The sequence below is a fragment of the Bufo gargarizans genome, chromosome 6, assembly GCF_014858855.1.
Source record: "Bufo gargarizans isolate SCDJY-AF-19 chromosome 6, ASM1485885v1, whole genome shotgun sequence".
In the NCBI taxonomy this organism is placed as follows: Eukaryota; Metazoa; Chordata; class Amphibia; order Anura; family Bufonidae; genus Bufo; species Bufo gargarizans.
The window spans coordinates 59,767,408-59,782,234 of record NC_058085.1 but is presented as its reverse complement, the minus strand read 5'-3'; the positions used below and the strand labels follow the sequence as shown (position 1 = coordinate 59,782,234).

At 46.2% G+C, this 14,827-nt stretch overlaps 1 protein-coding gene across 2 annotated transcripts in view; it reads left to right on the top strand.

The window, feature by feature from the left end:
- Window positions 1-538: 538 nt before the first annotated feature.
- The window catches only part of LOC122942621 (lysosomal alpha-glucosidase-like), a 55,740-nt gene continuing 41,451 nt past the window's right edge, over window positions 539-14,827 (top strand). Inside the window, exons 1-2 of one of the 2 annotated variants that reach the window (XM_044300324.1) lie at window positions 539-602; window positions 11,758-11,818. The gene's annotated coding sequence lies outside the window, so the exon portion shown is untranslated. Of the gene's footprint in view, window positions 603-11,757; window positions 11,819-14,827 lie in introns of those variants that run through there. The other variant, XM_044300325.1, reaches the window with a different exon arrangement.

Genomic DNA, 14,827 nt, shown 5'->3' with positions numbered 1-14,827 from the left:
CTGAAATTTCTGAACCAAAATCTGCCCTGTGTGAAGCGTCTTTTAAGGTGTAGAACTCTAAACTTACCGTACAGTGCGGGTCAAATACATCTGTTGTTCCCAAGCAGCTATTTTGAGAGAGGTCCCTGCACAGTCTGTCACTGGCAGCCCTGATTAGATAAGGTTAGACTGTGCAGGGACACGCCACCAGTTGGTAACACCCATCTGAACCTTCATTGCAAACTGCTAGTAATTCATAAACTTCCAGCAGGAAGAACAGAGGAATGACACAACATAAAGTGATAAGAATAGATGCTCCAGGATTTTTATTACATGGGGAATGCAAGTAGTTACTAAAACAGACACGTCAGGAGAGGGGACAGGTGTGCTGCAGCACTGCCTGACCACAAGGTCCTATGTGTGGATCTTGCAGTTTTTTCACCCAGTTTTCTTTGTGCTGAGTACAACGTGCCGTGCTGAGTGTCAGGATTCTTCTTCATTGCTCAATCCTCTAAGCTGCAGTCCATCCTCCGCCGTCATGTGACCAGAAGTCACATGACCGGCTGTTATTAAAGGGCCTGCCATAGAGAGGTCTGGGGAGAGCTGCATGTGCATGGGGAGGGGTAAGTGAAATCAGAAACCAAAGGCAGTGTCTGTGCTGGCAGGTCTCTTCTAGTTTTTCCAATGCTATGTCTTTGTTTCTATGCATTTGTAGATCCGCAAGGGGTTTATGTTGGTATGGTATCCACACGCTTTGCACTGACATTTTTAGAACAATCTCAAAAACGAAAAAGCCAAACCTGCCCCCTCCGTGTCCTTCTCCTGATGGGAGGGCTTCTGCTATTGATCAGACCCCTCTTTGCTCATGGAATGACCTTATAGATCTGCATCTTTATATCTGCTCAACCTATGTAGTGCCTGCCTGCTTGTTCTCGCGTGCCTTGCACAGTGTTTTATTAGGTTTTACTATTTGCTGCTGGCCCATGGCTGATTTTTGTAGATCGATCAATATACAGGATCCGCAGGAGGCTGTAGAGCGACGTACTGCGCCTGTGCTCTTGGCTATAGGTCATAGGCACTGTGGGGATATTTACTAGTCTTTTTGCCCGTTTTTAGTGTAAAAAAAATACTTTTTTTAGTCACATTTACTACTGAAATTTTTTAGGAGGCTTTTCCGCACTGTTCACCTATTTTACATATTTTTTTAGACTAACTTAAGGTACTTTCACACTAGCGTTATTCTTTTCCGGCATTGAGTTCCGTCCTAGGGGCTCAATACCTAAAAAGAACTGATCAGTTTTATTCTGTTCAGGATGCATCAGGACTAGTGTTGAGTGAACTTGTGTTTTAAGTTCGGTGTCGAGTTATCAAAGAATCGCGTTATGGATTCCAATACCACGGACCATAACTTGGTCCATGGTAGCGGAATCCATAATGAAATTCTTTGATAACCCAAACCCGAACTTTAGACGCCGAACTTAAAACTAGTGTTGAGGGAACTTGTGTTTTTAAGTTCGGCGTCTAAAGTTCGGGTTAGACGTTCCGTCTACCACGGACCTTAACGGAATTTAGAATCCATAACGGAATACTTCGATAACCTGAACTTTAGATGCTAAACTTAAAACACAAGTTCGCTCAACTCTACTCAACACTAATCAGGATGTCTTCAGTTCAGTCTTTTTGACTTCTCAGGACGGTGAATAATACTGCAACATGCTGCGGTTTTATCTCCGTCCAAAATTCCGGAACACTTTCTGGAATGCCGGATCCGACATTTTTTCCCATTGAAATGCATTAATGCCTGATCCAGCCCCGAGTGTTTCTGCAAAACTAATCCGGCATTAGAGACTGATTCGGCATTTCAATGCATTTGTCATACGGATCAGGATCCTGATCCGTCTGACAAATGCCATCAGTTTGCACACGTTTGGACAGTTTCGGAGACGGAACTGCCTGCCGGAATCCTCTGCCGCAAGTGTGAAAGTACCCTTAGAAGTTTTCTAACTTTTGCAACCTTTTTGCAATCTATCTATGTAGGTGCACCTGACTTTGTTGCAAAAACAGTCTAATTTCTATGCCACCCCAGGGCTAACGTACTTTTCTTCATCTGTTTTCAGTGGTGAAGTGTGACTTTTTTTGCAATAAAAGTTGCAGTTTCCGGGAGACATGCGACTTATCTCAGCAAAGATGTGACCTTTTTTCATGTGCTAATAAATTAGACCAGTCTAAGTGAATGTGAGCCCATCTAACTAAAAAAGAACCACCAGAGCGCAGACTAATAGCAATACGCTGAGTCTAATTCGTCAATGGCGGTGCGACTTTTAATAAATACTCGGCAAAAGAAAGAAAGACAGACAAATGAAATACTGGAAGGCCACAGCAGCGTCTCGCCAATAATCTTCTTTATTCAGGATCACACCTCACAACAAGGCATACAAAATCTTTGCGGCAACGTTTCGGCTAGAGATAGCCTTTGTCAAGCATGTTAACAATTAAGATCACAGCCTATAAATAGCACATGATAAACCCACCCACACCGCTAAGCAACCAATGGAGTTTTAGTATATGTGTAACACACCTGTATGATAAATCAATGAGCACTGACATGATGAGACAAATCGGCCAGCTGCAACAAATCGCAATCATACCTGTGTGGGGTCACCATGCACAGACCTCCTCTGTCCATCCAGCGTCCCATAGTCGGCAATGCGCATGTCCGCATACGTCATCGCATGCGTCACCACAAGGCGACATGCGTATGACGTGCCCAACTGAATCCCAATGCATAGTCTGCGCCGGACTACTTGCGTCATCAGGCGGCGGCCGGCAGACGTCACAAGGCCACTCCCACCTGGCGCTCCAGGCTGACGTATGCATGAGGATTCAATGGGGCTGTCAATAAAGGGCGATCGCACCACTGTCAAACTTGAACAGTGTGCAGAGCGCTCACTGATTAAAATCATAATTAGACATTAAAGGCGCATTGCACAGACTATTAGCGCGAGGAAAGACCAAGGGAACATGAAAGGATATGGACACCACACAGGTATAGGCACAGCAGGCATAATGAAAAAAGTGAAAAATCACTATGTGTTAACAACAGATAACACTCTCATTAGGTACAAATTCTCATTGATAAATCATATACCATATCAAGGTGTTTGTGGAAAAAACCACAATATTCATCGTGGTGCTATAAAGCGGTGTGATTAAGGCATATCATTAAAAAACATAGCAAAATACTATAACAGAAGAGAAATATATGAAAACAGCCCTGTTAGAAATTTGGTTAGATCCGGAATTAGCTGATGCCAGCCACATTAAACTCTAGATTTAAACCAAATGGCTGTAAAGATTTCAATGTGTAGATCCATTTGAGCTCCTTCTTCCTTAATATTGCGTCCTTGTCACCCCCTCTCCGTAACGGGCCCACACTGTCAATAGCTCTAAAGCGAAGCTGGTTAACAGAATGCCCCGCCTCCACGAAGTGTTTCGCAACGGGCTTATCCATGTTCATCTTGCGTATGGTACTCTTATGTTTGTTAATACGTTCTCTGACTTCCATGGTGGTCTCTCCCACATATATAAGGCTGCAAGGGCACTGGATGGCATAAATCACATCCCGTGACCTGCAGGTGTAATAGCCCTTGATTTTATATTTTTTCCCACTGTAAGGATGGGAGAAATGTTCACCTTTGAGAACGTTACCACAATTACAACAAGATAAACATGGATAAGTCCCGTTTTTGCGCGGTGCAAGTAGTTTTTGTGTCGGTGACTGGCCGCCTATGTCGGATTTAACCAGTCTATCACGGAGGCTAGGGTTCCGCCTGTACGCCATCATCGGTGGGGACTTGAATTCTTCTATATCTGGCAAACCCCTTTGGAGTATATGCCATTCCTTTCTAAGGATATGGGCGATGTCGCCACTGTCCCGGCCGAAGATGGACACAAACGGAACCCTAGCCTCAGAGTTCGCTTTTGTTGATTTCCGTAGTGCAGTGCATCTGTCAACCAACTTCACCCTCTGTTTGGTTCGAACAAGTAGGGGTTTCGGGTAACCTCGTTCCAAGAAACGCGTGCACATAGTGTCAATCCTCTGTGCACATATTTCTTCGTTGGAAACTATTCTCTTTACCCTTAAGAGCTGACTCCATGGGAGGGAGTCAAGCATTCTATGTGGGTGATAGCTATCATGCATGAGTAAAGTATTGCGGTCAGTAGGCTTCCGATAGAGGTCCGTAGCCAAAAGACCCTCCATCACGTAGACACGCACATCAAGGAACTGCAACTCACTGGAAGAAACAGTTACAGTGAATTGCAGGCCGGGACCCCCGCATTCAAATGTAGATGAAATGTTTCAAGTTCATCCATGGTGCCTGTCCAGATCATAAAGATGTCGTCGATGTAGCGCCACCAACATAGGACTCTCCCAGAGAAAGGGGAGTGATACACGAGTTTGTCCTCCACCTCAGCCATAAAGATGTTAGCGTAGGTGGGGGCCACGTTAGACCCCATGGCCACACCCCGCTGCTGCTGATAGAAGGTGTCCCCGAAGAGGAAGTAACTCCTCCTCAGGACCACCTCCAAGAGGCGGAGGACAAATCGGCACACCCCCGGGGAGAGCCCCATGTCGGCCAGGGCCACATCGACGACACCCAGCCCATATGTATGGTCAATCGATGTGTACAAAGATACTACATCAATACTAACTAACAGAAATTGGGCGGGCAGTTGTAAATCCTGTAATTTGGAAAGAAAGTGCCCAGTATCCTTGATATAGGATGGGGCGGAGGTCGCCCGGACCTGCAATAACTTGTCCAGAAAGACAGACAATGGATTGAAGACCGAGCCCCTACCAGAAACAATCGGTCGACCTGGTGGATCAATCAATCTCTTGTGGATCTTGGGGAGTATGTATAACATCGGGGTGATAGGGTGGGGCACCATGAGGTATTGGTACACCCAGTGTCTTTTCACCACCTCATACCAACCATGTGGTTGAATCATATATTCACATAGTGCATAAGCAGATCGAATCTTTAAGTCCCACTAGTGGTGGTAGGAATAACCTCTCGATGCTGGAACGACAGGCTATCATGGCATTGGAACGAGACACCCGCATTACCATCAAGCCTGCTGATAAGGGTGGGGCGGTGGTCGTTATGGACACTGCGATATACGTTGGAGAGATAGACAGACAATTGAGTGATCTTGAGGTATATAAACAACTACCCGGGGACCCCAAATGGGATATCATGCGTGACATCGGGGTGATATTGGTGGAGGCACTACAAAGTTCAATTATAGATGATGGTTTGTACCAATACCTCATGGTGCCCCACCCTATCACCCCGATGTTATACATACTCCCCAAGATCCACAAGAGATTGATTGATCCACCGGGTCGACCGATTGTTTCTGGTAGGGGCTCGGTCTTCAATCCATTGTCTGTCTTTCTGGACAAGTTATTGCAGGTCCGGGCGACCTCCACCCCATCCTATATCAAGGATACTGGGCACTTTCTTTCCAAATTACAGGATTTACAACTGCCCGCCCAATTTCTGTTAGTTAGTTTCGATGTAGTATCTTTGTACACATCGATTGACCATACATATGGGCTGGGTGTCGTCGATGTGGCCCTGGCCGACATGGGGCTCTCCCCGGGGGTGTGCCGATTTGTCCTCCGCCTCTTGGAGGTGGTCCTGAGGAGGAGTTACTTCCTCTTCGGGGACACCTTCTATCAGCAGCAGCGGGGTGTGGCCATGGGGTCTAACGTGGCCCCCACCTACGCTAACATCTTTATGGCTGAGGTGGAGGACAAACTCGTGTATCACTCCCCTTTCTCTGGGAGAGTCCTATGTTGGTGGCTCTACATCGACGACATCTTTATGATCTGGACAGGCACCATGGATGAACTTGAAACATTTCATCTACATTTGAATGCGGGGGTCCCGGCCTGCAATTCACTGTAACTGTTTCTTCCAGTGAGTTGCAGTTCCTTGATGTGCGTGTCTACGTGATGGAGGGTCTTTTGGCTACGGACCTCTATCGGAAGCCTACTGACCGCAATACTTTACTCATGCATGATAGCTATCACCCACATAGAATGCTTGACTCCCTCCCATGGAGTCAGCTCTTAAGGGTAAAGAGAATAGTTTCCAACGAAGAAATATGTGCACAGAGGATTGACACTATGTGCACGCGTTTCTTGGAACGAGGTTACCCGAAACCCCTACTTGTTCGAACCAAACAGAGGGTGAAGTTGGTTGACAGATGCACTGCACTACGGAAATCAACAAAAGCGAACTCTGAGGCTAGGGTTCCGTTTGTGTCCATCTTCGGCCGGGACAGTGGCGACATCGCCCATATCCTTAGAAAGGAATAGCATATACTCCAAAGGGGTTTGCCAGATATAGAAGAATTCAAGTCCCCACCGATGATGGCGTACAGGCGGAACCCTAGCCTCCGTGATAGACTGGTTAAATCCGACATAGGCGGCCAGTCACCGACACAAAAACTACTTGCACCGCGCAAAAACGGGACTTATCCATGTTTATCTTGTTGTAATTGTGGTAACGTTCTCAAAGGTGAACATTTCTCCCATCCTTACAGTGGGAAAAAATATAAAATCAAGGGCTATTACACCTGCAGGTCACGGGATGTGATTTATGCCATCCAGTGCCTTTGCAGCCTTATATATGTGGGAGAGACCACCATGGAAGTCAGAGAACGTATTAACAAACATAAGAGTACCATACGCAAGATGAACATGGATAAGCCCGTTGCGAAACACTTCGTGGAGGCGGGGCATTCTGTTAACCAGCTTCGCTTTAGAGCTATTGACAGTGTGGGCCCGTTACGGAGAGGGGGTGACAAGGACGCAATATTAAGGAAGAAGGAGCTCAAATGGATCTACACATTGAAATCTTTACAGCCATTTGGTTTAAATCTAGAGTTTAATGTGGCTGGCATCAGCTAATTCTGGATCTAACCAAATTTCTAACAGGGCTGTTTTCATATATTTCTCTTCTGTTATAGTATTTTGCTATGTTTTTTAATGATATGCCTTAATCACACCGCTTTATAGCACCACGATGAATATTGTGGTTTTTTCCACAAACACCTTGATATGGTATATGATTTATCAATGAGAATTTGTACCTAATGAGAGTGTTATCTGTTGTTAACACATAGTGATTTTTCACTTTTTTCATTATGCCTGCTGTGCCTATACCTGTGTGGTGTCCATATCCTTTCATGTTCCCTTGGTCTTTCCTCGCGCTAATAGTCTGTGCAATGCGCCTTTAATGTCTAATTATGATTTTAATCAGTGAGCGCTCTGCACACTGTTCAAGTTTGACAGTGGTGCGATCGCCCTTTATTGACAGCCCCATTGAATCCTCATGCATACGTCAGCCTGGAGCGCCAGGTGGGAGTGGCCTTGTGACGTCTGCCGGCCGCCGCCTGATGACGCAAGTAGTCCGGCGCAGACTATGCATTGGGATTCAGTTGGGCACGTCATACGCATGTCGCCTTGTGGTGACGCATGCGATGACGTATGCGGACATGCGCATTGCCGACTATGGGACGCTGGATGGACGGAGGAGGTCTGTGCATGGTGACCCCACACAGGTATGATTGCGATTTGTTGCAGCTGGCCGATTTGTCTCATCATGTCAGTGCTCATTGATTTATCATACAGGTGTGTTACACATATACTAAAACTCCATTGGTTGCTTAGCGGTGTGGGTGGGTTTATCATGTGCTATTTATAGGCTGTGATCTTAATTGTTAACATGCTTGACAAAGGCTATCTCTAGCCGAAACGTTGCCGCAAAGATTTTGTATGCCTTGTTGTGAGGTGTGATCCTGAATAAAGAAGATTATTGGCGAGACGCTGCTGTGGCCTTCCATTTTTTCTACATGCCGTTGGACCGCTTTGGATCTGCGATCCCCTGCCCAGCTGTTGCGTGTTCACCATTCAGGCTCTTTACAAGCCGTCTGTGTTGCTGCTCCTGAACAAACCTATCCTCTCCAGACAAATGAAATACGTCAGTCTAATTTTACGCCTAAAAACAGGCGAGCTTGATGTGCCCCTCTGTAGGCTCTTTACGCTCGCCCGGGCTACACTGTGACTTTTTGTAGTGGTGCTGAATGAGTGACAGCTGCAGTCCACAAGATTGCATAGAGCCTAATGTATTCCTATGTGGTATATCAGCTGTGGCTTGATAGTTAATGGGTATTCCCATCTGGGACCTTAATGGCGTATTGGTAGGATATGCCATCAATGGCAGATGGGTGCAAGTCCCACCTCCAGAACGGGGCCCCTGAAGTGACCAGAGAGTAGCTGTGCATGCACCCTCTGTTCACCACTCTTGGAGTTACGAAAATAGCCGAGCCAGCACTATTTTCAGAAGTCCCATAGCAGTCAGTAAATGGAGAGGTGGGCACGCTTGAACAGTTGGTCTCCAATCACCGCTATGCAACTTGAGCCGAGCGCTCTCACTCAGCTATTTTTTGGAAGTGCCATATTGAGAGCAAGCAGTGGATGTGCAGGGCAAAGGCTTTTCTTTGGAGATCTGGTGATATACTGGGCTCTCCATGGGGAAAGCTAGGCAGAGGCTTCCGCCCAGCAGTGTTTTCGGTGACGTCACTGTCACTGATGGGCAGGGTTTAGCGCTGCCCTAGCCTGTAAAACGGCTAGGGCAGTGCTAAAGCCCACCCATCAGAGCCGGAGATGTCACCGAATGCACTGCTAGGCGGATGCCTCTGCCTAGCAGTGTACAAACGTAAACAAAAAAGCACTTGCCCTGTGCGATACAGAAGGGGGACCGGAGGGGTGAAGATTGGAATATGTCCGGGTTCAGAGTTGAACCTCTTTAACTTCTCAAAAAAGGGCCATGGATTTGAACAAGAGAAGGGTGTTTTACTATGCAGGATCAACCTCACCATGTGCTTTAAAATCATTCAGTAGTGTTAGGGTCTGTTAACATCTGCTTTAAAGCCTCCAATACCGATGATGCATGAAAAGTAAACACACACTTAAACAAACAAAACGGTCCTCTGACTACCCCTCCCAACATGTTTCACGGCTGCTTGCGGCTTCATCAGGGGAGTTGGGTAATAGCATTCACGCGCCTTGATGCGCCTTATTAAATAGCCTACCTCCCCTCCCTCTTGGACATTCTCCTCCAATGTTCACTCCCCATTGGTGTTAGATACGGGCCGCGCGTCATTAATGCTTGCGCACCCTGTCTCCTCCCCCGTGTCACTCACCTGCTCTCCCGCGCCTGTCTCCTCCCCTCTCAGCCGGCTGGATGCGCCGTATGTTCGTGAGAGGGGACAGAGATCGCAATCACATGACCAAGCATACAATAACCATTGCATTGTCGCCTGTGTGCCCTATGTCATATGATGCTTTGTAATAGTTGGCCATGTCATTATCAATGGTATGGGGACATGGGGGGGGGGGGGCACAGTCAGAGCTCAACATCAGAGCCACTAGCCTCATAATATTAATAGGGGTAAGGCCCCTGCACACGAACATGTGCTCCCCGTGGTCGTGCACGAACACCATCCGTGGGGCAGCCGCAGCAGATCGCGGACCAATTAACTTTAATGGGTCCGTGATCCGGCCTTTACCGCAAAAAGATAGGACATGTTCTATCTTTTTGCGGAACGGAAGTATGGGCCGAAATCCCATGGAAGCACTCCGTAGTGCTTCCGTAGGGTTCCTTTTCGTGCTTCCATCCCGCACCATTCCGCATCTCCGTATTTGCGGACCCACTGAAGTGAATGCGGAATGCCCACGGAACGGCACCCGTGTATTGCGGACTCGCAAATGTGGTCCGCAATAAGGCAACGGGGCGCACACGTTTGTGTGCAGAAGGCCTAAATAAGAGGAAAATGATGATTTTAGCTCTGGTTCTCAGACCATATGATTATGGTGGCATAAACCTAATATACGACGTGAATATAATGGCATGATCCTAATATATATCAACCAGTGAATTAAGATATACTATAAACATTATATCTAAGTACATATGTGATTTGTGACTAAAATTGGAATTTAATTTATATTACAAGCTACAATTTATGAATTTACGTGATTCTACAATATATATTCAATGACGTATATGCATTGTGGATCATATATCTCCTGTCCCTACTACATTGCTGTTTGTGTTTAAGCTCTATATTAATCCATCAGTTTCTTAATTTTATCATCCATATAAACGCTCGGTTTGAATTGGCTGGTATATCAAATTAAGGCAGTATACGAAAAACCCTCATTCAGGCCCTTTGGGTTTAAGGATTGTAATCTATATATCCACCTGGCCTCCTCCTGAAGTAGTTTCTGGTCCAAATTACCACTTCTGGGGCCTAGTTTCATTTTTAAAAGACCACAGAATTTTAGGGCCAATCTGATGAATGGCCTTGTGAATGATAAAAAAAAGTCTACGAAAACACAATTTGGTCCTTCCACCACCCTAAAAAAAAAAATTGCGAAGGTCGGTGCGCAAGGCGTGCCCATTGAGGTACCTTTCGTCTGATGATAAAAGGTACCGTTACATAAAAAATAATAGCGCGCGAGTATAAATCTCAAGAATTCCAAAACAAAAACATTGTGTTTGTGAAAAGATGTGCTTTTTGTATCGAGGAAGAATTTTCTCTAATACTCAATTCGTGTTCGAAATACAAGTACATCACTTGTATCTTTTATATAAGATGGCAACGATGTAACAAACGGTCTTAATATTTTTATATTGTGAGAAGGCTGGGGTCCGTTTGGATCTAGACTTAAGATCTGTTAGTGGAGGTTCAATCTCCGATACAAGGCCCTCACTTTCTACATACAGACTCTCCAGAGTCCTTATTGCCTGCTGTTCCTTCTGGATCGGTTTAATAGTGTCATAGGTAGTGCTCAAAAACTTTTTGTGCAGTGCCAACTTCCGTGCAAATAAATGAATATCTTTTACCCAGGTAAATTTATCCAACTGTGGTACCGATGTGAATGTGAGTCCTTTCTGTAATAATTTGATTTGTGTTTCCGTTAGTGACATTGTAGACAAGTTAATCACTTAAACCCTATTGTATTTCTCAGCCAATATGTTTACAGCACTCACTCCTGCTTGGGGGGTAATGTCACCTTGCATGGTAGGCCCCCCTCTTCCTAGAGTAGGATAGACCCCCATATTCTCCTCTACTTGCCATTGAATCCCCATTTTTCTAGGTCCCTCAGTTGGACACCAGTTTGTCCTAAAAAAGAGGGGCTGTGGGTGGTGTTGCAAATAGGCTTGTATTTGTCTGTCCTGCCGCTACAGGACCCAGATTCTGCTGTGTAGAATTTACCGATGAGCCCACTGCAGTTGTCAGGGTAGCCGGTACATTTGCTGTGGTTCTCACTGCTCCCTGGGTCGATGTTCCAGCATACCGTGGCATCTGCACTCCAGTAACAGAGACACTGGAGGATGCAGAACCATCTGGGGCTGAAGATTCCCCATTTTGTGCTGCATTCTGACGGATTCCCCACTTTTTTGGGGGGTTGCGATATTTATTATATCTAACCTTACTTTTTGTCCCACCTTTATTGGAACTTGTTACACTTGTTGTTTCTGTACCAGATGTCTCAGATTCAGAATAATCTGTCTATCTGGTATTTCTCACTGGAAAATTATTTCTATTTTTCCAAGTATATACACGGTCTGTGTCAAAGTCCAATTTGTCGCGAATATATTTATGATGTTCCCTTTCTTTTATTTCCCCTTTTAGGTTGTCCAAGCTTTTCTGCAGCCTGGATTCCTGATTCCCAAAATCTGAACGTTGACTGAAGGTGAGTATCTCTTTTATTTCCTGATTTAATTGTTCTGAAATGCGTTCAAAATATTGTTTCTCGTAAGCGACCATGTATCTCATAAGTCTCAAAGAGCTCTCAGTGAGAGTCCTATCCCATCCCTTGATAAATTCCAAGTCATCTGTATGGGTGTTTGGTCTTAATGGGCTCCTCAGGCCCCTATACACTATCTCTTCACCAATGTATTTTTCTAAACTGGCTATTTCCCACCATGAACGATAGTACTGTTTATAGGTTTTACTGAGGTTTTTAAAGACCGTTTGTATATCCGTAATGGTTAATGGAATCGTCTGACTTGAGAAGACTTGACTAGCTTCCAGTATATGACAGTACTAAAAGATGTGCTTTTTGTTGTGACACTGTATTTGATAAGGCTACTTTCACAGGCTGTTCCGTCGGGTGAACAGTCTGTCAGATCCGTCCTGCCGCTAGTGACCGTGTGCCCCCGGACTGCCGCTCCGTCCCCATTGACTATAATGGGGGCAGGGGCGGAGTTCCGGCGGAGGCACCGCAGTGCACGGCGAGAGGCTGCCGGAATAAATGTCGGGCATGTCCTAGTTTGATTCCAGCAGCCTCTCGCCGTGTGCTGCCGTGCCTCCTCTGGAACTCCCCTTCATTATAGTCAATGGGGACGGAGCGGCAGTCCGCGGGCACACGGTCACTAGCGGCAGGACTGATCCAACAGGCTGTTCATCTGATGGAACAGCATGCCGGAGGTCCGTGCCGCTAGTGTGAAAGTAGCCTAATAAATGCTGCTTGTTGAAAACGGAGCGGTGTGTAGTTTTTTTTTTATTATTATAATATCCACACCTCCATATATAACCTTTTTGTATATTCACTTCTGCACCCTATATGGTATTGCGGTGTACAGTGTAATGTGCTGCTGGTAACAGCAACAATATGTTCTAGGGGTGGTTATTAGCAGTGTGATTCAGCTGCGATATTGAGCGTTTGATGGACTATCACCTACACATTTGTAATCCACTACAATGTTAGTATAACAGTAGTCCGTTCAGTGCGTTATTTTATAGCACTATGTTGTTAATAAACACTGTTTTTAAGGGACGAACAGTGTATTATTATTATTATGTGATACCAACACCCCCACATGTAGCCTTTTAATGTATTGACATTTGCAGCCTGTTTAGACTCGCAGTGTATGACACGTTGTGCTCTGGGGGTGAGAGACTCGCAGTATAATGCTGCTGCGGTATCACCACTACGTGTGCTATTACATGCGCACTGATTGTACACTCTGCTCGCTCGCATATGCTATGTGGATTGGTCACATACACAGTTCACTACACATACAACACTCTATCCATCTAAACTTTCCCTATCAATTCCAATTGGTGCCCTCTGCTATTCCCTGTCTAAAATACAACAGCAAACACCACCCCTCCCGACATGTTTCGTCAGGGGAGTTGGGTAATAGCGTTCGCGCGCCTTGATGCGCCCTATTAAAAAGCCTACCTCCCCTCCCTCTTAGACATTCTCCTCCAATGTGCGCTCCCCATTGGTGTTAGATACGGGCCGCGCGTCATCAATGCTCGCGCACCCTGTCTCCTCCCCCCTGTGTCACTCACCTGCTCTCCCGCGCCTGTCTCCTCCCCTCTCAGCGGGCTGGACACGCCGTATGTTCGTGAGAGGGGAGAGAGACCGCGATCACATGACCAAGCATACGATAACCATTGCATTGTCGCCTGTGTGCCCTATGTCATTAGATGCTTTGGCCATGCGTTGGCCATGTCATTGTCAATGGTTGATGAAATTATGAAGAGGATTCTGCACTGGTTTTATTTCAACACAGAAGAAACTCAGTGTGAACATGCCCTTAGGGCAGGGATGGCTAACCTGAGGCTCTACAGCTGTTGCAAAACTACAACTCCCAGCATGCCCACGCTGCCCACAGCTTTCCGCCTACAGCAAGGCATGGTGGGAGTTGTAGTTTTACAACAGCTGGAGAGCAACAGGTTTGCCATTTGCAGAATAATACGGTATCAGCTAAATAGATGAGATTTTCAGACTCTCATGTACGCGGTGCGGAATATTTCTGCGCTGAAATTTACCTGTGGTGCAGATTTAGAAAATGGCAGCATGTCAGTAGTTTGTGCGGATTTTCTATGCAGATTTTGCGCTTTTTGCATCCTGCTCTTCCCAGCGTTAGAAGGCACCATGATGTCACTGTATTGCGCCTGAGTTGAGTAAGAAAGCTCAGGGGCCAAGAATCATTCCCTGCCTGTGCGGTTTCTTGCTCAGCACAGCAGCTCATACACTCATCCGTATTTTTTGTGGATCCATATGTCCATTATGCAGATTTATAGAACATGTCCTAGTTTTGTCTGCATTGCAGACGAGAACAGTCCTTTCTATTGATGTCAGTGACAGTCGGGCAGGGCCGGCCTTAGGTGTTCAGGCGCCCTGTGCGAGCCCTCACACCCCAAAGGCCGGTGTAATGTTATACTTCCCTAGTTCGTGAGATTTCCCTACCCTCGTCACTTCCGGTCGCACCGGACATGACGTGAGGAGGTGTGCAGCATCGCGCAGGCGCACAACGACAGGTTAGGGAAATTTCACAGCAGCGCATGCGCCAGGAGCCTCGCCGGCGGTTAGGGTAGGGAAAAACTATGGGCCAATGCGCAGTGATCGGATGGATGTTTTCAGCTGAACACCGGCCGACACTGCGCATGCACCAGGAGCCTCACCAGCGGTTAGGGAAGGGAAAAATTTACGTACGGGCCAGTGCTTTTTCCCTACCCTAACCGCTGGCGAGGCTCCCAGCGCATGTCGGCCGGTGTCCAGCTGAGAAAATTAATTTCCAATGTAGTATTAATAACTAAACAATTAAATAATAAACATATTGCATTGTCTACTTACCACCAGGACAATAAGATGATCTGGACTCTGGCTGCAGTCTGGCTCTGGGGACTCCATTGTCACTCTCATTATTCCCCCCCCCCCCCATTACTCTCATTATTCTCCCCCTAT